This window comes from Patella vulgata, chromosome 7 (assembly GCF_932274485.2).
Source record: "Patella vulgata chromosome 7, xgPatVulg1.2, whole genome shotgun sequence".
In the NCBI taxonomy this organism is placed as follows: Eukaryota; Metazoa; Mollusca; class Gastropoda; family Patellidae; genus Patella; species Patella vulgata.
In genome coordinates this window covers 36,676,161-36,690,955 of record NC_065885.2, presented here as the reverse complement: position 1 = coordinate 36,690,955, position 14,795 = coordinate 36,676,161, and the positions used below count along the sequence as shown (strand labels likewise).

The 14,795-nt window shown below is 36.9% G+C and overlaps 1 long non-coding RNA gene across 1 annotated transcript; it reads right to left on the bottom strand.

Moving 5' to 3' along the window:
- Positions 1-5,742: 5,742 nt before the first annotated feature.
- Positions 5,743-12,909, bottom strand: LOC126826872 (uncharacterized). The gene is made up of 4 exons (XR_007682444.2): positions 12,895-12,909; positions 11,580-11,776; positions 9,727-9,855; positions 5,743-6,812 (listed from the first exon to the last, which is right to left on the bottom strand). It is a non-coding gene; the product is annotated as an uncharacterized LOC126826872 (long non-coding RNA).
- Between the last annotated feature and the right edge of the window lie 1,886 nt (positions 12,910-14,795).

Genomic DNA, 14,795 nt, shown 5'->3' with positions numbered 1-14,795 from the left:
CCAGTAACCTTTTTGTAGTCATTTGACTAAAAAAAACTTGCGGAAAGGAACTCCGTAGGACAAGCCACTACTGTGGCAGGAGTAAGGCGGAAGACATCAGTAGTGGAACCATTTCTAAGTTAATCCCGAAGTGCGTTGCTATTGTAAGAATATATAAAATCGGGTTTCCGTTCCGCTTTTTTTTTGCTGTAGTTTGAGTAATGAGTTAGAGCGTATATTTTGTAGTCAAAAAATCATTGCAAATAGAAGACCTCATCCCCACCACCACCAACCTGTAATACACTAGCTAGCTTGTGTATTTCCATATTCCATTTCCGAGAGATAAATAGAGAACACGCGAAATATAAAGTGATTTTTCTTACAATCAGGGACCATAATTCATGAAGTTACGATTCGATATGCGCAAATATCGAAAGGAACCATATCTTTGGGTTATAAACATGCATGTCAAGTTTCATCAAAATCTTTCACTGTGAAACACCGGGGCTAAGTCATCTGAAATCAAACAAATTTTACAATGTAGGTAGTGAAAACAAAATGTTATGTTAAGCGTTGTTCGAGGGTGGGGTGGGTGCATAAAATTCCAAATGCAAAGGGTTATTTTTCGTGCACGCCAATATGCACACAGGATTTCGATTTTTCGTCCTACCTAAAAAAACTGCACGCAAAGTTAGTTGTCGGGCCTTCGGTCAAGAACCACAGACAAAGGGAGAGAACGGGGACCTCTGTTTTGCATACCATCCAAGCGACTAGGCACTAATCCTTGTACCATGGACGAGGGGACGGGCGTTTTTCGTCCCATCGAAACGACTAGACACAGATCCTTGCTAGGCCTCCCATACTTCACCACTGCCAACGGGGAACCACTTTGACCTCGGGTTTTCGTACCATCCAATCGACTAGACACTAATCCTTGCTAGGCCTTCCGTTCTGCAGCAAATGAGCCACGCTGGCCTCGTTTTGTCGTAACATACAAACGACTAGACAATGTTTCATAATTTAGTCATGTTCGCGTGGGTGGGTTGGCAGCAGAATTGATATGTACATGATAGTGACACGAGGAGGGGGGGGGAGCGGGGTGTACACAAATCACACAAATCAGAGCTTTGTAATACACGCATATACTTGATATACTAAATACACAAATGGCTGAATTTCGAGACATTTCTGGCACTCTTTTATCACATAATGAGAACACTGCATTAATTTCTATATATCAATAAAATATGCCTCAGACCCATTGTTTATTTTTAAATTTGAATTAGACTCGTAACAAAATATATTTTCTGGCAACAAATAGCATATAAATAAAACTAGATTTACTTTCTGATTATTTTTTTTAAATGAAATCATTCCAGGGCTTTTATTGATATTTCAGAAAATGTAGAGTTGGTCCCATGCACTTGAGGCCAAGGTCCTTGAAGTTGTACAGCTGCACCCGGTGACTGATATTTATTTAACGGGGAATAAGTGATAATTCATATTATAACAGTAAATAATTAAAATATCCCATAGGGATTATAATAATATGTATATCATGTAGGTGTGCATGTAGGTTAAAATTGTGACCTCTGTAAATAGGCCCGTTCCTTGCATTTAGTTTTAGAGTTAGGAGTGCTAAAATTGAGAGAGCGAAATGGGGTTGATCGACCACTCGACACAAACTAGGTCATTTCGGGACTAACGTATGGTTCAATTTTATTTCAATAATTCGCTTGCGCGTAGGGGTCTAGCAGTGGGGGGAAACCGGGTGATCCTGAAAAAATACACAGGTTGGACGGGCGACCTACTCCTTGTCACGTACGGAAAGATACCCCAGCAGTCAAAATAGGTCAAAATAGGCGATTTCGGTTTCTAGTGTCGATGCATCTTACAGTCAGTTTAAAAAATTGTCTTTTAAGGATAATGTGTATAGTACCAATACCTATCACATACGGAAGAGGTGATAAAATCTCTTTGCATTTCCAATTTCAAAATTAATTAAAACCAATATTAAATTCCGAAAATCGTTTTTTTGCTAAAACTCTTTTCTTTTTAATGTGATCAAAATGGGGGTAAAGCACAGAGTCAGGGGTGGTAATGGGCGTATTGTGTCCTAATTTCATGGTTTTCGGACAATCGGTGCCGGTGTCACGGCGAAATTCCACTTTTTTCCCCTCATGGAAGCCGTAAATTGACGCAAGGAGTAGGGTCGCCTGTCCAACCTTGTGGGTTTTCTCCGGGTCCTCCGGTTTCCTCCCACTGCTAAAGACCCCTACGCGCAAGCGAATTATTGAAATAAAATTAAACCATATGTTGGTCCCGAAATGACCTAGTTTGTGTCGAGTGGACGTTAAACCCCATTTCTCTCTCTCTCTCTCTCCGTAAATTGACTTGAGGCCAGTGTCTTTAAGTTGTACAGCGGCACCAGGTGACCGATATTTATTTAACGGGGAATAAGTGATAATTCATATTATCGCAGTAAATAATTAAAATATTTCATAGGGATTATAATAATATATCATGTCTGGGTATTACAGGGTTAAAACCAATATTAAATTCCGAAAATCGTTTTTTTGCTAAAACTCTTTTTTTTTAATGGGATCAAAATGGGGGTAAAGCACAGAGTCCGGGGTGGTAATGGGCGTATTGTGTCCAAATTTCATGGTTTTCGGACAATCGGTGCCGGTGTCACGGCGAAATTCCACTTTTTTCCCCTCATGGAAGCCGTAAATTGACTTAGAAAAAAAAACGACGAAAGGCAGGTGACAAGAACAAACGACTTGAACGAATGCAGGTATCACCTTGAAATTTTCAGGGTGCCTAGGTACCAACGTGAAAAGTTGCTCGCCGGAATTTAGTACTCATGGTACCGTTGGTTCCTGTGTAGCGCATGCGCGAAATCAAAACCAGCTAAACTCGAAAACAACCTTGTCGGCACGGAAAACATCAAAGGAGAAATTCGAATTTTTGAAATATTCAAATACCAAACATTTGACCATGATCCAGGCTATCCTCAAATGTATTAATTTCGGTAATAGGAGACAGATTCTCTAAGCCACGACCAATTGTGTATGTTTTCAAGCCCATAAATGTGGATTTTTCACTAATTTTCATTTTCATTTCAAAATGGCGTCCATCAGTTGACCTAAATCAAAATTCTAAACCGATAGATTTTTAGGCTTTCCTTCAAGCATTCAGAAAATGTAACTCTTATGTCTTTAAGTAAAATATTGCAAAAGCCGTATGGACTTTTCACATTTTGAGATGGTGGCACTTCCGGTTTGCTCGACAAACTCCATATTTTGTGTACTCATCAGTACTGTCTTAGCTAGTACAGAAAAAAAATTTCAAGGCAATCTGACCTATATTTCGTCGAATTTTTTGAAAACTTTGATCCTTAATTTCACCAAGGGGAGATAATTTAGAAATTTTCCAAGGACATCATTGAAGTCGCATTGGCAAGATCTACTAAAATTCTAAATTTCATGAAAATCGCACAACTATTAAAGAAGTTGTCAAATTGGTAATAACTTCCGGTTCGAAATGACAGCGACGAATTTTCGAAATGCCAAAATCCGAAATTGCAGATTTAAAGTAAATGTTTCAAGATACTCAAAGAAAAAAGAATTAGTAAAATAGGTCAAATAGTCACAGAGTTACAGCATTGTAGGTCAAATGCATTCCTTCGTAAAATTCGGTGATTTCGGATTCGTAAAACGTTTTGAAAATATATTTAATCAACAGCCACCACCCATTTCTGGGGGGATAGGTAAAAGTTTCAGAACGATCCTATGGTTAGATTCTGAGAAATCCGATTTGTGGACAAAACACAAAAAAAAAATAACAATAATAATCTTAACAGAAACAATAAGCTTTCATATGTAATATGAAAGCTTAATGAAGAATAAATATGGACTGTATATTATAGTCTAGATACAAACTTATATTGAGCTATTAAAAAAAGTCAAAACATAGGAACAAAACTAATATTTAAGTACATGTATATTGCAAATCAGGAATAAAAAAAAATATGATATTGAATAATATACAAGGGTGTAGGAGCGAGGAAGTCGAAAACATTTTGGCTTGTTGTGCAGAAATGTGTGGAATAACACACTTATTAAACTTAGGTTTTTATTTATTTTTTTTTTATTGAATATTATGTAGTTCTAATATAATGCCCGGTCGAAATAGAATATAGAGCTATTATTATACTTGCAATGCCAGTCAGAATCTGTTAACAATATTTGAAAAAGGCTAGGGGGTGAGTTACACACCTTTAACATAAGAACAGAATCTACTTTGTATCTTGTTCAATACATCTAGTAACTGTAAATAAGACTAACCCACCAGATTATGTGTAACATCCACATATATCACTGGCTACATCCTTTTGAAAGTCTTAGTTTGTCATTGGACCACCCTCTGATTACTACTTTGTATTACTATTGTGAGGTTTAGATGTGCATATTTATATTATTTATGAATACCAGTACATGGATGCTGCTCATTAATATATCTAGTTTATAGCTATTAGCTTCTGTCATTGAGTTTGTTAAAGATATATACAGATACCTGCTTATTGTTTGTTTATGTTTATATATAATGATTATTGTTGTTTTATTATTAAATTTTAATATTAAATTTCCTTCTGAATTATTTACAATGTGCTACTAAGTTTTCAAGTGGTATATATTATCGTATTTATGTTGTCATATAGATAGGTTTATTGGTCATGTGATGATTGAATTGGAAGTTGATATTAAAATCCAATTATCATTGTATGCAAAACTATCTTCTTGACAGCTACATTCCAATAATATTTTGGTCATTTCTCAAGTCACCTCATATGTTCAAAGTCAACTATTTAGCTCAGACTTTCAAAAACCATGTACACAGTTTTTTTTTCAAGCCTGTATCCACATGTGAAAGGTCACATGAGACGGGACATGTGTCTATTTGTTTTGATGTGGTAAAAATCCAAGGTTCTGTGCACAAATTGGTAGGCATGTGGAATTTGATTAGAATTATGCAAATAGGTTCTGTCTGTGAAACTTCTCTCTCTAGCATTGCACACGCATCCTCAGAAAATAACATAGAGGTTTAAAGGCCCTGTATACGCATACAAGCAGCAAAGTCGTCGGTAATAAATCTAAATTCCTCCCAATACCCTTATAAATAACCCTCTAACTTTTTTCTGTATCACATTCACAAGATTTCCTCCTAATGAACAATCCCACTGAGTTTTAATACATTCTATCAAGGACTTTGTCCTGTATTGTGTTACCACTAAATAAATAATCCTTGAAAATTTGCAAACAACTACTAACACTGTAGTGTGCAGAGAATTCCCAAGACAAGTTGGACAGACTTATGGGCACAATTGTGAAGAAATGAAATGAAATGAAATGGGGTTTAACGTCATACTGTTCTGCTCCTATACTGGGCTAATGAAGACGGGCATATGCCATACAGTGTGCCATGAGGGAAATTTTGCCCGGGCAGCGGCACTATCGCCTGCTCTTATATCGAATTCCAACTGCCAAGGGATATTTTACGTGCATTCCAATGTATACACAGGACCTCGGTTTTTCGTCTCATCCGAAAGACTAGACAGCTGTCCAATTGTGAAGACAATATACATCTACATAAATGTGGGCAAATAAAAGTTTACCATGTTAGTTTCAAAACAACCAAAATATGATGATGATGCGACAGTAATCGCCTGTAAACTTTATTATGAAATAGACAATCAAGTACTATTCTCAGATATTTTATTTAATTCATAATAAGCCTTCTACATAACAAACCATCAATATCTATTAAGGAGCTTGTTTATAATAGATAAATCATACGCTTATATAAAGACTTGTTATAAACATTATAAAAATATTAGAAATATATAAGAAAAATAATAAATCAGGGGTTAAAATGACAGCTTCTTGAAAGATGTTCCTGGGACAAATTTCATGTTTTCAAAGAATGGAATGTTTTATAATTTTGATGTAAGTTTATTTGAGTTTAATACGAAATATCAGAACCTCCCAGGCCTCAGGATCTTTAAGTCCTGTTTATTTGAGGAAAATTTTGCACTGTCACCGAGCAAGATTTCCCTTAACTGTTTGGTTATTGAAGGGCCTGACTCTATACTTGCCAACATCTGTCACGAGGCCTGAAAGAGTTTCAATATTTCAGAATATCTATAATTCAGTTTTGAGAAGAGATACAAATTTTGATACAGCCAGGTATACAGTTCATCTTACCTGGACAAACACCTTGAATGAAATGATGTCAGTTTATAAATGATCATATAAGGCTATATAAAAAAATATTCTGGTTCCCAGATAATCCTTGGGTCACAGGAAGTAACTCTATAAATATTTTGGAAAGAATCCAGAAATGTACCATAGGCTCAATTATCAAATATGTTATTGACAATCATAAATGATACTGGGTATCAACAACATGATGAGATAAATGTAGTGCCTTGAAATGTGATATTTATGAGGAGTCATTTAGCCCAGTACGGGTAGTGATCCTTTGACAAAATAAAAACGCAAGAACAAAAACTTCCATTCCACATCAAATTTTTTAGGAAGGACTGTCTGGGAACTAGAATATTTTTTTTTTGCATGGCCTAATCAAATAAACAGAATTGTATTTGTTGATTAATGTTAGAATATCTGAGAGGTTGTCACTTAAACTCTTTCTAATGAGGTAGTTTTTTTTTTATGATTGTTTCGTTCCTCCGCCATCAGATCTAAATAAATAACTTGCACCTGTGTCGTGTTTAGGCTGTTGATCATCGTAGGATTGTCCATTAGTAGTTGCTGAAAAACAGATTAGAACAACCATTACATAGTCCATCTCAAATCGATTAGCAGTAAATATTCACTTGGCCGCCAATATCACTGATAGGGATGACATCGACCGAGTTAATTAGAATTGAATGTTGTTGTTTTTTTTGTTCTGTAAATTAAACTCTAAAACAATTGTTTACATTATTAAGAACTAGCGGCTGCCAGGCAGGCTACACCCACATTTTGCAAGAGATGGACAGAGAACAAACTAAAAACAAAAACAATTTTTTGTACAATCAGGGGCCATAATCCAGAAAGTTATGGTCTGAAATGCACAAATATCAAAAGGGACTGAGATTTTTGGATTATAAAGATATGATTCAAGTTCCATCAAAATTGGATAAAAATTGTGACCTCTAGAGGGTCCATAACCTTTGTATTACATACTTTTACACAATGTGCGTACAAAGAGCAGCCATTTTGTCGGGCAGTTTCATTTCGATTTTCCCGAAATTCCAATTCAACCTTCATTATGGTGTAATGGTGATATTATATAAACGGTTTTTAAAAACGGAAAAAAAATTGTGACCTCTAGAGAAACCACAAGCTAAAAATGCAATTTTTCGAGCATTCTGGGGCCATAATCCAGGAAGTTACGTTCGGATATGTGTGATTATCAAAAGATCTTTATGATAAAAGCATATATTTAAAGTTTCATCAAAATCGGATAAAAACTGTGGCCTCTAGAGGGTCCACAACCTTGATATACCATATTTTTTACACTTATTTGCGTACAATTTTTGTCCCGATTTTCACGAAATTCGAACTCAACCATCATTAGTGTATAACTGTGATATATTCACACGTTTTTTTTTTAAATTGGATAAAAATTGTGACCTCTATATCTATAGGGACCACAAGCTCAAAACACGATTTTTCGTACAATCAAGGGCCATAATTCAGGAAGTTACGATCCAATATGCGCGAATATCGCAAGGAACCAAGATCTTTTGGTTAGAAAAATGTATTTCAAGTTTCATCAAAATCAAATCAAAATTGTGACCTCTAGATGGGGGCGATGACAATATTAGGGGGACCCACCATAAATAAATATCTCCAAATATCTCGACAATTACGCCACAATATTTATATATCTGCCAAGCCTCAAATCAGTTTCACACAATTATAGTCACTAAATAAACGTTCATGTTGTACTTAATAAGCTATGACCATTAATCATCTATAAATAATAGACTGAAAACTGGTTCCAAGTGTCGTCCATAACATCCAGACACTTTTGAGTAAAAGATAGGTTACGTGTCCTTGTTTTGAAATTAGTCTCGCTTAACCAGTCTATCGACCATTCTACGTCTGATTGACAGGTCGGGATAATCAAGACTACTTTTTTACGAAACATAACAGAAAGCTAGAACAAGAAATTGAATTTAGAAATAAGCACATTAGCTAGCTCAACAATTGTTTTAAGAAGCTTGTAAAAGTAAAATGAAACTACTGCTAGTATCATGTTCCTGTCTAACCTGAGTGTTTCAGAGATATTATTTGTACTAAACCAAAAGATGCCGCTCTTAACGGTACAGTTAATGATAAAGCGATTTAAAAAATGAAACAAACGTAATTTCTAAATCTGCTGTAATAACCAAGAAGCTTAATTTTACTGCTATTCAAAACCGTCATCAATAAATTTTTTACGGCTGTAATAGTTGATAGATTTGTAGACAATTGCACGTGCCATGGCTATTTATAGTATCATACTGTCAGAAAGTTGGTCTCGACACGGCGAATGTGCACGCTTCAGTGGTAGTCTCGAACCAGCAGCAGTGGGCTGTATTTCTGTAGAGTGCATGGGTCACCCTAACAATATACTATAACATAGTTTGGGTTAACAGAAATAAAAGATGATCTGGATTCAACATATTATTCTAACATATACAATGGTATACTAAATATATGAGAAACCCTTCTCTGGTGAGCAACCAAAGCTCGTCTGTCTATATCCAAAAACCTAACTCAATTTATATTAAAATGGTACATTCATTAATGTGTGACAACTGAACACATTGTAGTAAACGCACTTAGCAGTCAATGTATTATCTAACTTGACCACTACAGATATGCCAGCTGTTGGGCTGGCATCGGAGATTGTATCACACAAGCTGTCATATGATGTTTCTAATCTTTTACCTATCACTGTCACTCACATTATGTAACAATATGTCCACATGACAATGTGGGCGTATCAAAAAAATAAAGGTGTTTGAAGTATTGAAGTATATCTGGATAAAATTTTAGTGTGAATGGGTACATAGTATGCAGAGGTGTTGAATGAGTAAAAAGTCCCAAATTTGCCCAGACCAGTTTGTATTACTAAGTCCGATGTAAACAATGCACATGTTATGGACACCATATGAATCATGCTGTGACGTCACAAGTAGAATTTAATGGGCATAACCTTAAAAAGGTCAGTCATCGTGCACAGTGGTTAGAGAAGGCAATCGCATTTCGCATTAATCCATGATTATTGAAAGTAGCATTAGGTACAATTTGATAAAGAGCTGACAGTTCTTGCTATAGTAGTTAAAAAATATATAATGAAAAGAGAATATGCTGAAAATTTCAGTCAAATTATTTCTGAGCCACTACCGTTGATACGATAATTAATAAACAAAGTCTTGATATCCATTTTTACAGTAACCGCATCCACCACAAAACAAATTTAAATCTACTAAATGTTGCAGGCATCCGACGGGATTGATAGTTGATTATGGTCTTGGTAAGTTAATTAATGTCTAATTAATAATTTCAGGCCTAAACAAAGACCTGCAACAGGAAGATTTAGTTCTTGCATAATGCATGTTTAACATTTAATTCAGAAAACAATATTTTGCAATCCCTCAATGACTTTCAGTTCTTTCATTTTTCTTACCTTTACCAGTATTGTTGCCAAATATACAAGCTTGTTGATCTTTTGGTATGCGATCTAAATCCTTGTTATTCTTGCTACTTGATGAACTACCACAAATTCTACTGATCTTCTGCCCAACATAACTACAGGCTGCAAAAAATTATAAATTTCATAAAATAATGTCATGCACATAAGAACCTAAAATATGGCTTCATATGAAACGTTGCACATGTTTGTAAACCTGTTACTCTTTCTTCACTTACTGAAGTCATAATAAACAGTTACTGAGACTGTGTGTATAACCAAATGAAAAACTCTCACTCCGGAACTAAAGCACTTAAAAATATAGGTAGCCATTGTGGCTCAGTGAATAAGACGTTGGTTTGATAGCCTGGAGGATCGATCTCTACGTTTGCAGAAAAAGTTCATCAGGATTTTCCGGTGTGGTACCCACTTGTCAGAGGTGCAGGACAGAGGGCCTGGCAAGGGACAACGTATAGTCGTCCTGATGAAATGGAAAACCAAGGTCTTGTGTACACATTGGCGTGCACGTAAAAAAATCTCTTGGCAGTTTGAATTTGATATAAGAGTAGGCCGTGGCACTGCTGTCCAGGCAAATTTCCTTCATTGCACACTGTATAGCATATGCCCATCTTCATTATCCAGTTGGGACGTTAAACTCCATTTCATTTCGTAGGATTTTTTTAAAACCCTGGCCGTTTTGGTATAGGATGTTTTTTCTTTAAACCCTTTTATAATTTTCACTGAACCTTAATCTGATTGAATTTAATTTTATTAAGGAAGATTATTTACCATATTTGATATTTTGATTTTGTGTTCCTAATTAAATGTTAAATAATTTGTTTGAGTATAATTTAGCATGGAATGGATTAACCCATTGACAATTTGATATTTTGTGGTAAGTGCTTAACCAACTTTAATTCAACTTGTCAAGCTCTAGCTGGTCCGTCACCTCTTGGTTTCGATCGGTGTGAATGTATGTGGCTTGGAATAGTCTGGAGGCTCAGCGCGGGGGGGTGTCCATCAAATGGGCACAAAAACAGACCCAACTTTTCTAGAGTAAAATTTTGCGTAGAATACAATGTCAAGGCTGAGCCTCCGATCTAGAAATAGGGATGCAGCCTTCTCAATTAAAATGGTGGGTTTAATATCATCCAAAGTCGTTGACATCGAAAACGTGAATTATTTGTCAATTTAAATCTACATTGATGTGTATTAATCTTACAGGGTAAAGATGGGCTTTTGATATCCAATATTTAAGACAAAATAAACATTTTACATTGGTACACGAATCATGTAGGCCTACCATACTGCGTTTCAGCGCCATTTGTAACAACACACTCGAAGGACGAGGCTAAACATATTTCACAAGACATGTCAAACGGTGAACCAATATTCGTATCTGAAGAGCATGCACAATAAATACTATCGGTGTAGACTGGAATAACCAGACGCTAGAGATTGCCAATCGATTTAGACTTCTGGCGTAGGTATTTCGCGGAACATAAATGATTCGGCCTAGTAGAAATTACAGTATACATTCATATTACATTATTCATTATTAATATTATATGAGTTGCCACTTGCGATCCATTGGCATTTGTGTCAATTTCTAGGTCCCAAATATTAGGGATGTAGCCCCATTAAAGGGTACAGTCCAAGAACCATAAACTACGCCTCTAATTTCAGCCTCTTTCCACTCCTCCAGCTCTAGTGTACTGCCGTGGAAGAGCAGCTATCTCTCTTAGCTACGTGAACGTGACTGAAAACGCTGAGATATACTGATGTGCTTTACGGAGGGTTGAGAGATTAAGGTTTGTTATCTATCTCTCTATGTGATATTATGAACTTACCGTTTATTATTAATCATACCATATTTAGAAACAGTTGAGACGTCTAAGCCTATTTCAAATGTATAATAATTTATTCAATTGTTGCTGTCAAAAAGTAGCCGTGAATGTTTACTTCAGTGATGTCTCCTTGAGCCCCTTGAGGTGAACAATCTTTCGTAGTCACCAGTGCAGGATGATTGACAGCTGCCAGCCTTCACCTTGGAAATATCAAGGGAAATAATTTGAACACCCATAACGCCATTAATCCCCCCAACCCCATACAAAAAGTGACGAAAGAAATAAATAAACATTCAATGTTTTAACTTTTCTATATCCGCCCCTCCCCAACACACACATCATTTTTATATCTTAGATTGGCTCCCACAGCAGGATTTCTTTTTATTTAGATTGGCCCCAGGACAAGATTTTTTTATTCAGATTGGTGTCACAGCAGGATTTTTTTTACCGGCCACAGCAGCAGGATTTGCTTTAGGTTATCCCTCACGGCAGGGATTTTGCTCAGATTACCCCCCAGCGGAATTTTTCTGTAGATTAGCGCCCACAGCACGATTTTGTTAGGATTGCATGGTCCCGTCTATGTATATTTTTATAATAATATTTCATATAGATTGCGCCCTCACAGCAGCATTTTAAATCTGATTAGCCCCCACAACAGGAGTTTTCTTTAGATTAACCATGTCATCGAGAGTTTTGTTTAGTTTGGCTTTCACAGCAAGATTTTTCTTAAGATTGGTGCCCACACCATTATTCTCTATAGATTGCCCCCCCCCCACCCCAAAGCAGGACTGATTTATATTGGTTCAGATTGGCCCTCACAGCAAGATGTTCTATAGATTGGTCCCAGCAGTAAGATTTTCTATAGATTACAGCATATTTATCATTATTATTACAGCATATTTATTATAGCGCGTCCTTTCATAAGGGGCACTTTACAAAGTGACAATTTAATCATATAAAAAAAAACAAAAAAAAACAAACCAACCAGCAACATTATAGACATATGGTATTAACAATTGTATACAGTGTTAGTTAAAGCCTGTTTAGATAAACGTGTTAAGCTGGGGTTTTTTTTTAAAAAAAAGAATATAGAGATGTACACGATCTTATACTAAATGGAAGATTATTCCATAAAAGAGGCGCTTGAAATCTAAAAGCCCCAACCATAAGAGACAAGTTGAACAGGTTTGGCCTTTAAAAGTAGTTTATCTGATGTATGAATGTTTAGCCCAGCAGAGTTTTTCGTGAGAATAGCCATCACAGCAGAATTTGTTTTCAGATTGGTTCCAACAGCAGGAATTGTGGTTAGATTACTCACCAGAGCAAGATTTTTCATTAGATTATTCATCATCAGGAACTATCCATCACAGCAGAATTATTCCGCAGAATAACCACTAAAGCAAACTTTTTCGTCAGAATAGCTATCACAGCAGAATTGTGGCTAGATTATTCAGCAGAGCATGGATTTTCGTTAGATTGTCCACCACAGCGGAATATTTTCGTCACAATAGCCATCACAGCAGAATAGAATAGTCATCATTGCAGAATATTTCATCAGAATAGCCACAACAGCAACATTTTTTATAGATTGGTCCTAACAGCAGAATTTTTCGTCAGAATAGCCATCACAACAGAATTTTTCGTAGCCATGACAGCAGAATTTGTTTATAGCTTGGTTCTCACAGCAGAATTTTTCGTCAAAATAGCCACCACACAGTGGCGGCGCCAGCCGTCGATGATTGGAGGGGCAAAGCTGGGGCAAAGTCCAAGGTTAAGGGGGCAAAGGCACGAGCTTTAACTAGAGGTAGGGGGCCTCCCCCAGAAAATTTTGAAAAACAGGTTGCCGGAAATGCAGCCTGGCAGTATTTCAGGCACTGATCGATGAGGTAAAGTGTCAAACGAACGGACTTGCGAATCACGACGAAGCCCATAGGCGTAGGAGCCGGAGGGGGGGGGGGGGGCATTTGCCCAAAAAATTTATTTTCGGGCAATGAAAAATTCGACGACCTTTTTTTTCTATTAACGTTTAGAGAAAAAATATAACTAACTTATTTCTATGAGATCCACACTGCCCGAAAAGTATTTTCTCGTCTTTTTCTTGTCCACTGCATGCCAGAAAATATGCCCGAAGCTTTCTTATGATAGGTATGCCCGAAAAAACGGTATTGATTTCGGGCAAGTTTCTCTTATGCCCCCCTGAAATACTTTGAGCTCCTACGCCTATGACGAAGCCCACTCACGAGCGTCAAAGTAGGGAGTTCTCCCCCAGAAAATTTTGAAAAATAGACTGCCGGAAATGCTGTCTTACAGTATTCTGTCAGGCAAAGATCGTCGAGATAAATAGATCTCGATCTGCTCAGATACCGTTCGTCGCCTGATCACTAGTTTATCCGACTAGAGAACAAAATGTCAAACGAACGGACTTGCGAACCTCAACGAATTCCCCTTGTGAGCGCCAAAGTAGCGAGTCCATTGGGGACCTCGCCAAGAAAATTTTGAAAAATAGACTGTCGGAAATGCTTAACAACATGCAAGTTTATGACTGAGTGGGGATGTGGGATTTATTCACCGTAGAAGTATTGATTACCGAAACGTATCGCAAATCCTTTTTTTTTATTTTCTAAAATTATTGGGGGGGGGGGGGGGGCAAACAGAGGGCAGACCAGATTAATGGGGGGGGGGGGGGGTGGGGGGGGGTGGAATGCCCCCCCCCCTGGCGCCGCCACTGCCACCACAGCAGAATTTCTTTTCAGGCTGGTCCTCACTGTAGAATTTGCTATCGATTGGTCCCAAAAGCAAGAATTGTGGTTAGATTATTCAGCTGAGCAGGAATTTTCGTTAGATTATCCACCACAGCAGAATTTTTCGTCACAATAGCCATGACAGCAGAATTTGTTTTCAGCTTGGTTCTCACAGCAGGATTTTCTATAGATTGGCGCCAACAGCAGGATTTTTCTTTTAGAATATCAATTATATCAGGAATTTCGTTAGATTAACCATCACAGCAGAATTATTCAGTAGAATAGCCATCACAGCAGAGTTTTTGGTCAAAATAGCCATCGCAGCAGAATTTTCTATCGATTGGTCCCAACAGGAGGAATTGTGGTTAGATTATTCAACAGAGCAGGAATTTTCGTTAGATTATACATCACAGCAGAATATTTTCGTCACAATAGCGATCACAGCAGAATTTTTTCGTCACAATCGCCATGGCAGCAG